This window comes from Rhynchophorus ferrugineus, unplaced genomic scaffold (assembly GCF_030347505.1).
Source record: "Rhynchophorus ferrugineus isolate W39M unplaced genomic scaffold, kcgeb_rfMv2 rfM1, whole genome shotgun sequence".
Classification (NCBI taxonomy): Eukaryota; Metazoa; Arthropoda; class Insecta; order Coleoptera; family Curculionidae; genus Rhynchophorus; species Rhynchophorus ferrugineus.
Genome location: NW_027472580.1, coordinates 33,906,371 through 33,918,820, shown reverse-complemented (window position 1 = coordinate 33,918,820; position 12,450 = coordinate 33,906,371). Strand labels below are relative to the sequence as shown.

The 12,450-nt window shown below is 28.7% G+C and overlaps 2 protein-coding genes and 1 long non-coding RNA gene across 3 annotated transcripts in view; 2 read left to right on the top strand and 1 right to left on the bottom strand.

The window, feature by feature from the left end:
* LOC143206743 (uncharacterized) overlaps positions 1 to 12,450 on the top strand; it is a 44,226-nt gene that overhangs the window by 5,239 nt on the left and 26,537 nt on the right. The window lies entirely within an intron of this gene.
* Positions 1 to 12,450, bottom strand: part of ec (ubiquitin specific peptidase echinus) — a 65,532-nt gene that overhangs the window by 35,066 nt on the left and 18,016 nt on the right. The window lies entirely within an intron of this gene.
* On the top strand, positions 5,888 to 6,423 carry LOC143196353 (uncharacterized). The gene is made up of 3 exons (XR_013005734.1): positions 5,888 to 6,021; positions 6,106 to 6,203; positions 6,282 to 6,423. It is a non-coding gene; the product is annotated as an uncharacterized LOC143196353 (long non-coding RNA).

The window sequence follows — 12,450 nt, the reverse complement described above, 5'->3', positions numbered from 1 at the left end:
GAAATTCAAATATAGGAAAATATATTGGTTAATTGGAACAAAATCACAATTATCAATACATAATAAATTGTTATTATACAAGCAAGTATTGAAACATATATGGAGATACGGAATTCAATTATGAGAATGTTTCGAGAAAAGTAATATAAAGGCAATACAAGTTTTCCAGAACAAACTCCTGAAAAGTATTGTAGGTACACCCTGATATTACAGGACTGATCACTTACACCAAGACCTTCAGATACCGACTGTCACTTAAGGAATCAAGATAACAACAAGGATACATGATGATATACTTCATTCTCATGTCAATATCAAAGTAACACAATTCTTGGGCAACACCAGAACTGGACACAAACTGAAATGAATCAAACTATTGGCTCTCGTGTTGTATAGTGTAGTAGGGTGCATTTAATAGCACAGCAATTTTGATATATAAACGTTGTTAGAGACTAATGTTTGTTGGGATATTTTTAGTTCTCTTTGGACGGCCAACGAAGGTTTATTGGCATTTGCTTGCAATCCGTTGAGTATCGGTAACATCAAAAGAAATTAATGGAATCGACGAATGCGGTGTAGGACGGTAGGTATATAGAAAAATACGGATTCACGCCCAACAAACGTTAATATGTACATTTCATCGAAGGCCAACGAATGTTCGGTATCCAACGCTGAATCTCGTTCGTTGTCCTTCGTTGGCCCGGCCTGTACGCAGCATATGATAGAGCCAATAATCCTAGATATATACTAAGATTTAAGTTGTAAAGATAAATTGTAAGTTAGTCGTCAACCACTAGTAACAACGTAATAAATAAATAAAAAAACTATTTCAATAAAATGAATCTTGTAGCGTATATCATTGGAAACCTACGATTTACTTAGTATTGATGGATTGCATGGATGTATGAGATAAACTGGTAGTTTGATAATCTGAACTTACGGTATATAATATAAAAATTGTTGAGCCAGATAAATAATGTTTCCTTTATCACTATTGCAAATACCTTTTGTCGTATAATGTGGATTCTTGGAAACTCTGAGAACTACGGACAAAAAAATTATATTTACACTAATAAATATAAAGTTTAAACTGTCACTGTCTTATCTACAAAATCTAAGATGTTTATATTTTCAAAAACGGTGTTTGACAACTGTTGGGTCTGATGGACTTGATATTTCCCTGCATAAAAAAGACAGTCTTCCATTTAATAAATATAAAGAGTATACTAATGAAGGGTTACTAATGATCCTATTTATTCTGAGATTAACAATATAAAGGATTAACGTTATCATAACTGATTATATACGATTTGCACAACTTTTGTTAGTTTCGTTAACACATAGATATTTTAATTTAAAAATTGTATATATAGAAGGAAAATTTAATTTAAATGGACGTTGATGGCACTAACTTGTAATTTGTGTTTTTACCATTATGTGTATAAAGGATGTAATTAGGGATGCAGAAAAATACCGATATAAATATAGATATTTTTGGTCGATATATCGATATTTTTCATAATAAATTGAATATAATTTTTAATATAATCTTATTATATAATATATAATTATCTTCTATATATACAATACGAATTAGTTTTGTTAACACATAAATATTTTTATTTAAAAATTGTATATATAAGGGAAATTTAATTTAAATGGACGTTGATGGCACTAACTTGTAATTTGTGTTTTTACCATTACGTGTATAAACGCTGTAATTAGGGATGCAGAAAAATATCAATATATATAAATATAATAAATATATAAATATAGATATTTTTGGTCGATATATCGATATTTTTTCATACTACATTAAATATAATTTTTAATATAATCTTCTTATATAATATATAATTATTAATTATATAATTATACAATCTTTAAAATTGGTATTTAATTTTAAATATTTGGTGAATATTTTTTTAAATATCGATATTTTTCGATGGCCAACATCCCCAGCAATAACATTAGAGGGATTCGGTCTAAATGGTAATTTTTATTTATTTCAGCCTGGTGCTTAAATTAGGTTATTTAATTATTTGAATGAAAAGTAATTCGTTTATATTATTGAAATAGTTATGCGTCATTATTTTAGGAATTTAATTCTATACTTATTTGGAAACTAATTATTTCATTTTATGTTGGTTACAAAACCAAATTATTACCAAGATGTGAGGGTTTCAGTAGAATGTATTGTTCTTAAAGGATCTAGTTTTAGACTAGTTATGGTTTTTAACAATAACGTAAAGTTTAAGCTTTCTTAATAAGTTTCTACTGTCCATTTTTTATTATATGAACTGTTATTGTAGGAATGAAAACATGTAAAAAATAAATTAATATATTAATGAAAATTTGAAAAATTATAAATAAGAATCGAAATGTAAAATTAGGTAGGACTAAGCATTATCTTATAGGCGATTGGGTATATTGACAAGAGCCATACAGTGACAGTGTCTGTCATATATATTATCTTACTTGTCACTTTATCTTACATTAACAGTCTATTAATTTTAAGATCGGGATAATAAGAGCGGAATGTTATTGGTCTTAAGGATAACACTTCTCGGGATACTTTTCAGGTAGTTGGTACTTTTCGTTTTATTCGTCGTATATAGAATCTCTATTTTTCTACTATGGTGACTTAAAATCATTGATTTCTAAAATATATCGATTTATTGGAAAAACACCGTTTTCGATATAATTAAGTATTGTGATTTAATTGTTATTGACAAAAATTCCCTAATTGCTATATTTAATAAGCATTCCTTAATATATTTATATAAAATTTTAACAACTATTACTAACTACTTAATCAACATAGCCCTTTCTCTTTCTAATTTAAGAGGAAAAAAGAGATGGAAATCAAAATTAATTTCATTAGCAGAAAGGACTTTGACAGATCGATTTCTATATCCACTCTTTTCTTAAACACCTGTTGATACCTACCATGTTGATACACCATGATTACATACCAAAAAAATATATTTTCGATTAGTTGGATATATAATTTTTCATTTTTTAATGATATGTCCGATTTTATGGAATAAAATTTTGTTGTTGTTTAGTTAAGTAAGTCGATTCGCCTACTAGGCACAACACTAAAATACTAAAAGATGGCATTGTTATGGTGTAACATAAAAACCCTCTACTCTATTATCATCACAGATCGACTTTTAAGGCCAATAAAACTAGTTCATTTATTCTGACGACCAAAATTATTGGATTCTAAAATATATCGGTTTGTTGGAATATATTTATATACATTTTGTTAAATATATTAATATTAGTTAAATACAATATTTCTTACTTTGTTTTCAAAATGTCCCTATTCTCAAATATAAAATATATATCACAACACATAGAAATATAGAATGGGCACTTGGGTATATCCGTAACTATGTTTTGCACGTTCGAATCACAAGATAGCCATAGGTAAAAAGATTACAGCTTTCTTTTCTTTCTTTCGATTTGGAATCTTGTGACATCCATGTGACAGATTATTTTTATTTTATTCTATTTTTGTGTATAATTGTAAGGAAAGTTGTTGTTATTTCGTTATTTTTGTAATATTTAAGGTAAGTAAAATATATGTGTTATTTTCCAGAATGTCAAGGTTCAAATAAAATTAATTATTTTCCAAAAGATTCTGCTCTAGTGCAATAATGTTTTTAAAAGTAAATAATGATAACCTCCAGGAAACCTCTTATGATTTCCTATTTGAAGTTGTCGAAAAGGGAGTTTTTTTCTTTGCAGTTCAGACCGACCAGATGATTATGGACCCAAATGTGGAATAACATTGCTTAATCAAGACGCAATTTCTAATTGAATTTTAATAACAACCCTTCCATTAAAATCTAGATCGATAATTGAATTGTCCCTCATCCGGACTATCAGTTACTAAAATCGTATCTCACTGATAGAAATTTTATTGTAAATGAAGGCGATGAACATACCGAATTAAATCCCATATATTCAGGAGTTCCGCAAGGTAGTGTACTGGGTTCAGTATTGTATCTTCTGTATACGGCTGATCTGCCCACCACAAAAATAACTACTGTGGCAACATACGCAGACGACACAGCAATCTTAGCATCCCATGAAGATCCAGTCACAGCATCAATAAACCCACAAACCCACCTGGAGCAAATACAATTATGGTTGAACACATGGCGCATTAAAGCCAATGAGACAAAATCCACGCATGTAACGTTTACCCTGCGTTGAAGAACATGTCCACCAGTGAATATCGATCATCGTCAACTCCCCCAAGCAGAGCATGTTAAATATCTTGGAATGCACTTAGATCGACGCCTAACCTGGAAGAAGCACATACTCTCTAAACGGAAACAACTTGGACTGAAATTATATCAAATATATTGGCTCATCGGGCGCAAATCCAAGTTATCATTAGATAACAAGGTATTGCTGTATGAGTCTATACTCAAGCCTATTTGGTCATATGGAATCCAACTATGGGGTACCGCTAGCAAATCTAATACATCCATCATTCAACGGTTCCAAAATAAGATGTTGCGTGCCATTGTTGATGCTCCGTACTATATTTCAAATAAAGTGATGCAATGCGATATTCCTCTAGAACCTATAATGAGTGTAATTCAACGTGTTTGTGTGAAATACTTCGAAAGAGTATCAGTGCATCCCAATGTACTCGCTAATCAGCTAAATATGCGACGTGATAGTGAAGTGAGTAGACTATAACGTTTAACACCACCTGATCTGATTACTGGACATATGTAGACTTTAGAATGAGCTTTAGAATAAGACTAATAAATTAAGATAATATTTTATACAGAAGATTGCTTAATGAAGTGATTTTCTACATGCCATGTATATATAATATAGACAGAAGAAATACTTATTGCCAATAGGGCAGATTGTGGAATCACGAAGTAATAAAAAAAATTGAATTGAAATACATAATATGTGCATATTCACAGATGATTTGTCTTAACCTATCGAAAAGGAAAATATGGTTGTAAGTTAAATATTGGAATCAGTACTTGCTCAGCCCACATTAGAATCTTCAAAAAAAAATTAGAAGTAAGTGCAAATATCATATTTTTTTCAAAGGAGGAAAATTGAAAGGTTTAAAAACTGATAATTATAACACATGTTACTCCGCAGATGCATTCGAAGCAGATCGAACTTCATACTGATTACCATACAATAGAACTCCAAACACCCTAAGTACTTTTGTTTGATGTTTTGAAAATGTTTTATACAAATGTTACTAGCACTTTAATAAAACATTAAATTAGTTTTTAATTTCCCCCTGTAATGTAAACAATATTTTTAATCCTATTTTTTAAATTCCTCCTAGAAAATTAACCCACTTTGCGCGCCCTCAAGTAACTCGGAAGAACAAAACTTGGTTACAATTTTATACATGGGAGATTGTATTTTGTGATATATATACGGGCGGATTTTACTGATATATATGTCAGGAATATTCTTGTCTACATTATCTCTGTGTTGTAATACCTCCTTTCTAGAGTGGAGGTGGAGATTTAATTGCATTTTTTGATAATCTATAAATTATTTTTACAATCGTCACTGATGTCATAGAATAAAGAAATTTAAAAGTGAAAGTTATATGGAAAAATCGGGTCCCACGTTTAAGTTTTTCGGAATCCCCGTTACGCGGCCAAATGTAAATGAAAAATGCAACAGCTATATGTATGTTTCTCTCTCGTTCGGCCTCGGTATTAATAATTCTAAACTAAGTAGTTAACGGCCATTTTTAGGTGATATAATTTGTATTGTTTATTTACGTCAAGTTTTTCGGTATGTGGTTTTATATATATTTGACAATTACTTTAGATTATTCTGGGTATTTTAATTTGTTAGTGTAATAAAAAGAAAACTTTAAGGGGATCTCTTATGATCTGCTATGTAGACCCAGGAAAGTTTGTAATCATTTTAAAGATGAAGACTATAGACTAAAATGTGGAAAGCCATGGCTGAAATAAGATGTAATTCCTACTAGTAATTTAAATAGTCAGTATTTTGTTAAATAATAATGATTTATTGCGTTGAAATAATTAAGCAATATTTATTGAGATTCTTTACCTTTATTACAAGATAAGGAACATATGCCCCCAATGTCAATATTAAATCACATAAGTTATTTGAGGCTGATAGATATATAGGAGATTCTTCTACCACAACAAGACCCAGAAGTAAGTATATAATAAGAAACTTATGTTTATTATTAGAGAATGGAGGTTCTAACTTGAAATGAATATGTTCATTTACAGATTAACTCAGCCTGTCCCATCAGTTTCATTTCAGGTTAGACCAAAAATTAATGGTTTTATCCTTATTGAAATGCAGTGGCAGAGGATATAAATTATTATCGAAGATATTCCGCTTGCCTTCTAGAAGAACATTAATGCAGATACTGAATAAGGTTCCTTTTTGCTGCTGGAGTAGTAACCCCTAATTTTGGTCGTTAGTTCAGAAACTTGACTGTATAGGGCGAACTGCAGTTGTCATATTTGATAAAATGTACCTCAATTTAGGTAGGTTGTTAATTTAGTTGATTCTAAAAAATACTACAACAGAACCATTAATAGTTGTATTATCTTATTTTAATGTTTGTTTTAAATATTAGAGAAAAGATCATATCAGTGGATTACGTGTTTTGGGTAGTGGAGATATCTCTGTGATTATATCAATATCTTTATGGTCAAGGACAATTAATGTAATTGTAATATATCAATAAAATACATATTTTTTTATTTTCCCAGTAAAATTAAAAATTTCTTTTAAATTTCCCGCTAAAATTTTTTACTATGCATTTCTAAATTTCCCGCCGTAACTAACTGTCATACGGCGCATGCGTAAGCGCCCTCACACGGCGATTTCGAGCGTAACTTAGAACCAGTTATGAACTTAGAACATAGGAGATACGCTTCTAAGTTTCTTTATTCTAAGACTGATGTCAAGTGCTCCAGTGAAATGTCAGATGGTTTTTGACAATATTTACCGTTACTTGTCTGAAGATTGAAAATATAAACAGGGTCCCTTGTATCGACGACTAACGCAAAATCAAGAACGATTTAAAAAATAGGATTTTTGGTGCTTCGATGACCAACATTTACATAACCTGTTCGTTGACGAGCCTATTAAAAATTCCTAAATTAAAATGGTAATCGCATCGAGATTTATGAAGCCTTGATTTGATATCTCCATTTAAAAATAATCCCGCCTGTTATATGTTTAATGTTATTGGTTGATTTTCTTGTTTTTTTTTTGCCCGCTAACATTTTAGTATAAAGTTTGCTAAATTATTAACAAGCACACGTATAGTAAGTCCTTAGACAGCTGTAAACTAGTCGGATAACTGTTTTAAAAGCCTTTTTTTATGAATATTAACGAGGTAAAAATGTTAAATATGGACGGGAACATAGTTTTATTTGTTAATTTAATTGTGCTTATTTATTTAAAATATTTATTATATATTACACTTTGTCTTTTCTTATTGAAATGCGAGCAATATAAATATACTATTCATAGATTATTTGTATTAAAAATTTGTATTCAAAATTTTAGTTTATTCCTTACTGGAGGTAAAAATGTATAATAAGTATAAAAATGACAACAATTTTTTTGCTTTATATAATACTAGTAATAATAATAAATATATGTTTTATTTCATCAGACATTAGTGCGAAATAATTTTATTTTGTGCTTTTTATTTATTATAAAAATCCCGAAATAATTTTTCACAAACAATATGGGATACATCGTTTATTTACTTATATTATACTATCTACTTTGTTGCAAATATGCGGGAAGTAGTTGGGCTTTTCATTCTTGGAAGTACGTTGCGAAACCAGGATTTTGACGTGATTTAAAATTTACACAAAAACTTAATCAACAAAGACAATAAAAATGATAATAAAATTCATGTTTTATTTAATTCCGTTTATATATATATATATATATATATATATATATATATATATATATATATATATATAATTTGTAGTTAATTATAACATTATTGTCAGCATTTTTATTAATAATATAACAGAAAACTATTTTTCGATTTTATAAAATACAGGGTTTTGATTCATTTTTTTATTCTCAAAATGTTTTTCATGGATTTACTTAATATAATTAATAATTCTTATTATTTTTCACATTTACTATCAATTGTTATTCTTAATATTGTTGTTGAATTCTAAGCTTGCCAGCCATAGAGTTCTTTAACATTTTCCACTGTTAAAAATAACTAAAGAATAAGACATTTCTTATTTATTAGATATGATAAACAATCAATTAGTTTTTTTTGCCCGCCAACATTTTAGTATAAAGTTTGCTAAATTATTAACAAGCACACGTATAGTAAGTCCTTAGACAGCTGTAAACTAGTCGGATAACTGTTTTAAAAGCCTATTTTCATGAATATTAACGAGATAAAAATGTCAAATATGGGCGGGAACATAGTTTCCTTTGTTAATTTAATTGTGCTTATTTATTTAAAATGTTTATTATATATTACAGTCTGTCTTTTCTTATCGAAATGCGAGCCATATAAATATACTATTCATAGATTATTTATATTAAAAATTTTAGTTTATTCCTTACTGGAGGTAAAAATGTAAGTATAAAAATGACAAACAATTTTTGCTTTGAATAATACTAGTAATAATAATAAATATATGTTTTATTTCATCAGACATTAGTGCGAAATAATTTTATTTTGTGCTTTTTATTTATTATAAAAATCCCGAAATAATTTTTCACAAACAATACGTGATACATCGTTTATTTACTTATATTATACTATCTACTTTGTTGCAAATATGCGGGAAATTGTTAGGCTTTTCTTTCTTGGAAGTACGTTGCGAAACCAGGATTTTGACGTAATTTAAAATTTACACAAAAACCTTATCAACAAAGACAATAAAAAGGACAATAAAATTCATGTTTTATTTAATTCCGTTTATATATTATATATATATATATATATATATATATATATATATATATATATTTAATTAGTAGTTAATTATAAAATTATTGTCAGCATTTTTATTAATAATATAACAGAAAAGTACTTTTTGATTTTATAAAATACAGTGTTTTGATTAATTTTTTTATTCTCAAAATGTTTTTCATGGATTTATTTGATATAATTAATAATTCTTATTATTTTTCACATTTACTATCAATTGTTATCCTTAATATTGTTGTTGAATTCTAAGCTTGCCAGCCATAGAGTTATTTAACATTTTTCACTATTAAAAATAACTAAAGAATAAGAAATTTCATATTTATTAGATATGATAAACAGTCAATTAGTTTTTTTTGTTTTTTTTCCCCGCCAACATTTTAGTATAAAGTTTGTTAAATTATTAACAAGCACACGTATAGTCCTTAGACAGCTGTAAACTAGTCGGATAACTGTTTTAAAAGCCTATTTTCATGAATATTAACGAGATAAAAATGTCAAATATGGGCGGGAACATAGTTTCCTTTGTTAATTTAATTGTGCTTATTTATTTAAAATATTTATTATATATTACAGTCTGTCTTTTCTTATCGAAATATGAGCAATATAAATATACTATTCATAGATTATTTATACTAAAAATTTGTATTCAAAATTTTAGTGTATTCCTTACTGGAGGTAAAAATGTGAGTATAAAAATGAAAAAAACATTTTTTGCTTTATATAATACTAGTAATAATAATAAATATATGTTTTATTTCATCAGACATTAGTGCGAAATAATTTTATTTTGTGCTTTTTATTTATTATAAAAATCCCGAAATAATTTTTCACAAACAATACGTGATACATCGTTTATTTACTTATATTATACTATCTACTTTGTTGCAAATATGCGGGAAGTAGTTAGGCTTTTCGTTCTTAGAAGTACGCTGCGAAACCAAGATTTTGACGTGATTTAAAATTTATACAAAAACTTAATCAACAAAGACAATAAAAAGGACAATAAAATTCATGTTTTATTTAATTCCGTTTATATATTTAATTAGTAGTTAATTATAAAATTATTGTCAGCATTTTTATTAATAATATAACAGAAAAGTACTTTTTGATTTTATAAAATTCAGGGTATTGATTTATTTTTTATTCTCAAAATGTTTTTTCATGGATTTACTTAATATAATTAATAATTCTTATTATTTTTCACATTTCCTATCAATTGTTATCCTTAATATTGTTGTTGAATTCTAAGCTTGCCAGCCATAGATTACATAACAGTCAATTAGTTACATTATAGATGACCATAGAAATTTTAATGCTTTAATATTTTGTCCAATAAATGATAAATGAAATTGCGGAAGGAATTAAAGTAAACTGGAACTGAAAGTAGCCTGCTTGTTGACAATTTACAGAGAACAAATTGTGAAAATGTAATAACTGTGCAATGTGTTTGTTAAGAAATAACAAGATATGTTGCGGTAATATATTATGATTACTTACTTTGCATTTAAAAATTATTTATAAGAGACTGATTTGTATTTTTCTTGAACAATCAGGCCCATAAATTAATTTTAGAGGATTTATAACATATAGTGTTACTGTTACGTTAATCGCCCCAGGTACATTTGTAACCAATTTCATGTTGAAGCCTAACTAATGATTTTAATACGTGAATACTAGTTTCGACGTTTTAAAAGTGGTGATTTTGACACCGAAGTCAAAGAACAATCTGGGCGATCATTATCGATTACAACTGGTGCTTTTGTGCCCATGAATGACTGGTATACGAGCAAAAACACAACAAAGTTATTCTTTAGCAATGACAACACTCAATCTCATATTGTAAAACCAGTGAAAATTCTTGGAAACATTAAAATAGGGAGTGCTACCCCAACCTCCGTATTGTCCAGACCTTGCTCCTTCTCACAACAACTTATTCCGACATATAGTCATGACTTGTCTGCGCAGCGCTTCACTTTCTATGAAAATGCCACAAAATAAGACGATTCGTGGATATCCTCAAAAGATACATCGTTATTTCGAGATGGTATCCGGAAATTGCCTGAAAGATGGGAAAATGTAGTGGCTATCGATGGACAATACTTGGAATGAAATGCATTGAACCGATTTTATACAATAAAGCTTCAAATTAGAAAGAAAATCTTTATAGGCCCAATAAATCAAATTTTTGGAGCGTTGGTTTTTCAAAATATATTTAATATCATTAAGAAAAGTCTTTAACCAATCAACTTCTTCCCATCAACACACGAACTCTATCAGATCAATTTTAACACACCGTATCTTCCCCGAGGCTATATGCACGATATATCATCGAACTAAACGAGCAGGTGTCCTCTTTTAGTCAGTTTCGAATCAGTTCGGAATCAATTTCGAATTCTCACCGAGTTCTGCTGGTTCTTCGGTTATATTCGAAGGATTACGCGCGAGTTCGTTTCATTTTTGTTCTCGATCGTATACATGAATGGAAAGTAACAAGAAAATTTTGAAATTTTTACACGTAGCGACACCAAACTGGCTCTCGAGAACAATGAATGAGAAAAGAAAGGATTTCTGCAATTAATACCAAACGAATATGTAACATATCGGATGAAAAATCTCCGGTCTGATCGAAAAAAAAAATGCGAGTGAGTTTGTAGGTTGACAAAATATTTGCTTAATGTTGGGCCTGTGAAAAATGTGTGCCGTTTTCAAAATAAAATTCGACTGGTGTTCTGATAGCGTGCAATTTAACTTATTTAAACAAAAGTTGCTGCACGATATCTTAACATTTTTCTGATAAACATCATTTCACGATTTCGGTCAAAAGCAGAGCAGAGATCAGGCTCTAAATATATTAATACAATTACAAATAATATTAATAATACTAATAAAATTAATAAAAATATGAATAATATAAAACTCTAAATATCTAAACATATATCGTTTAGAATTTTATAACATGACGTAACTTCTATGTAAATAAAGTGGAAAAAAGTATCAAAGTAATTTATCTTACGTGTAAATTGTTACAGAAAGAACAAAAGTTGCGCTTTTTAATTAGTGGGATAAACATTTAATTTACTTGAAAGTTATAGCAAAGGTAATCTTTTCAAATTGTTATACTTAAGTATGTTCATTTCCTCTATTTGCAGATAACCAAACAGATATAGACATTAAATACCACTTTACCTGAATACGAGGTAATTAAAATTACTTTTCATCAATAACTGCATACTAGAATGTAGATTAGTTTTTCGAATATTTGAGTATGAGAAAGCTCTGTGCAAACTTGGTGCCGTGCGAGCTCACTTTTGACCAAAAACAACCACGAGTTGATGATTAGAAGCAGTGTTTGAAGAAGATCAAGCGTAATAAACCAGAGTTTTTGCGTCGATATGTGACAATGGATGAAACACGTCTGTCATCTGAGTAGACTTCACACAATGAACCAGCTCCAAAGCATG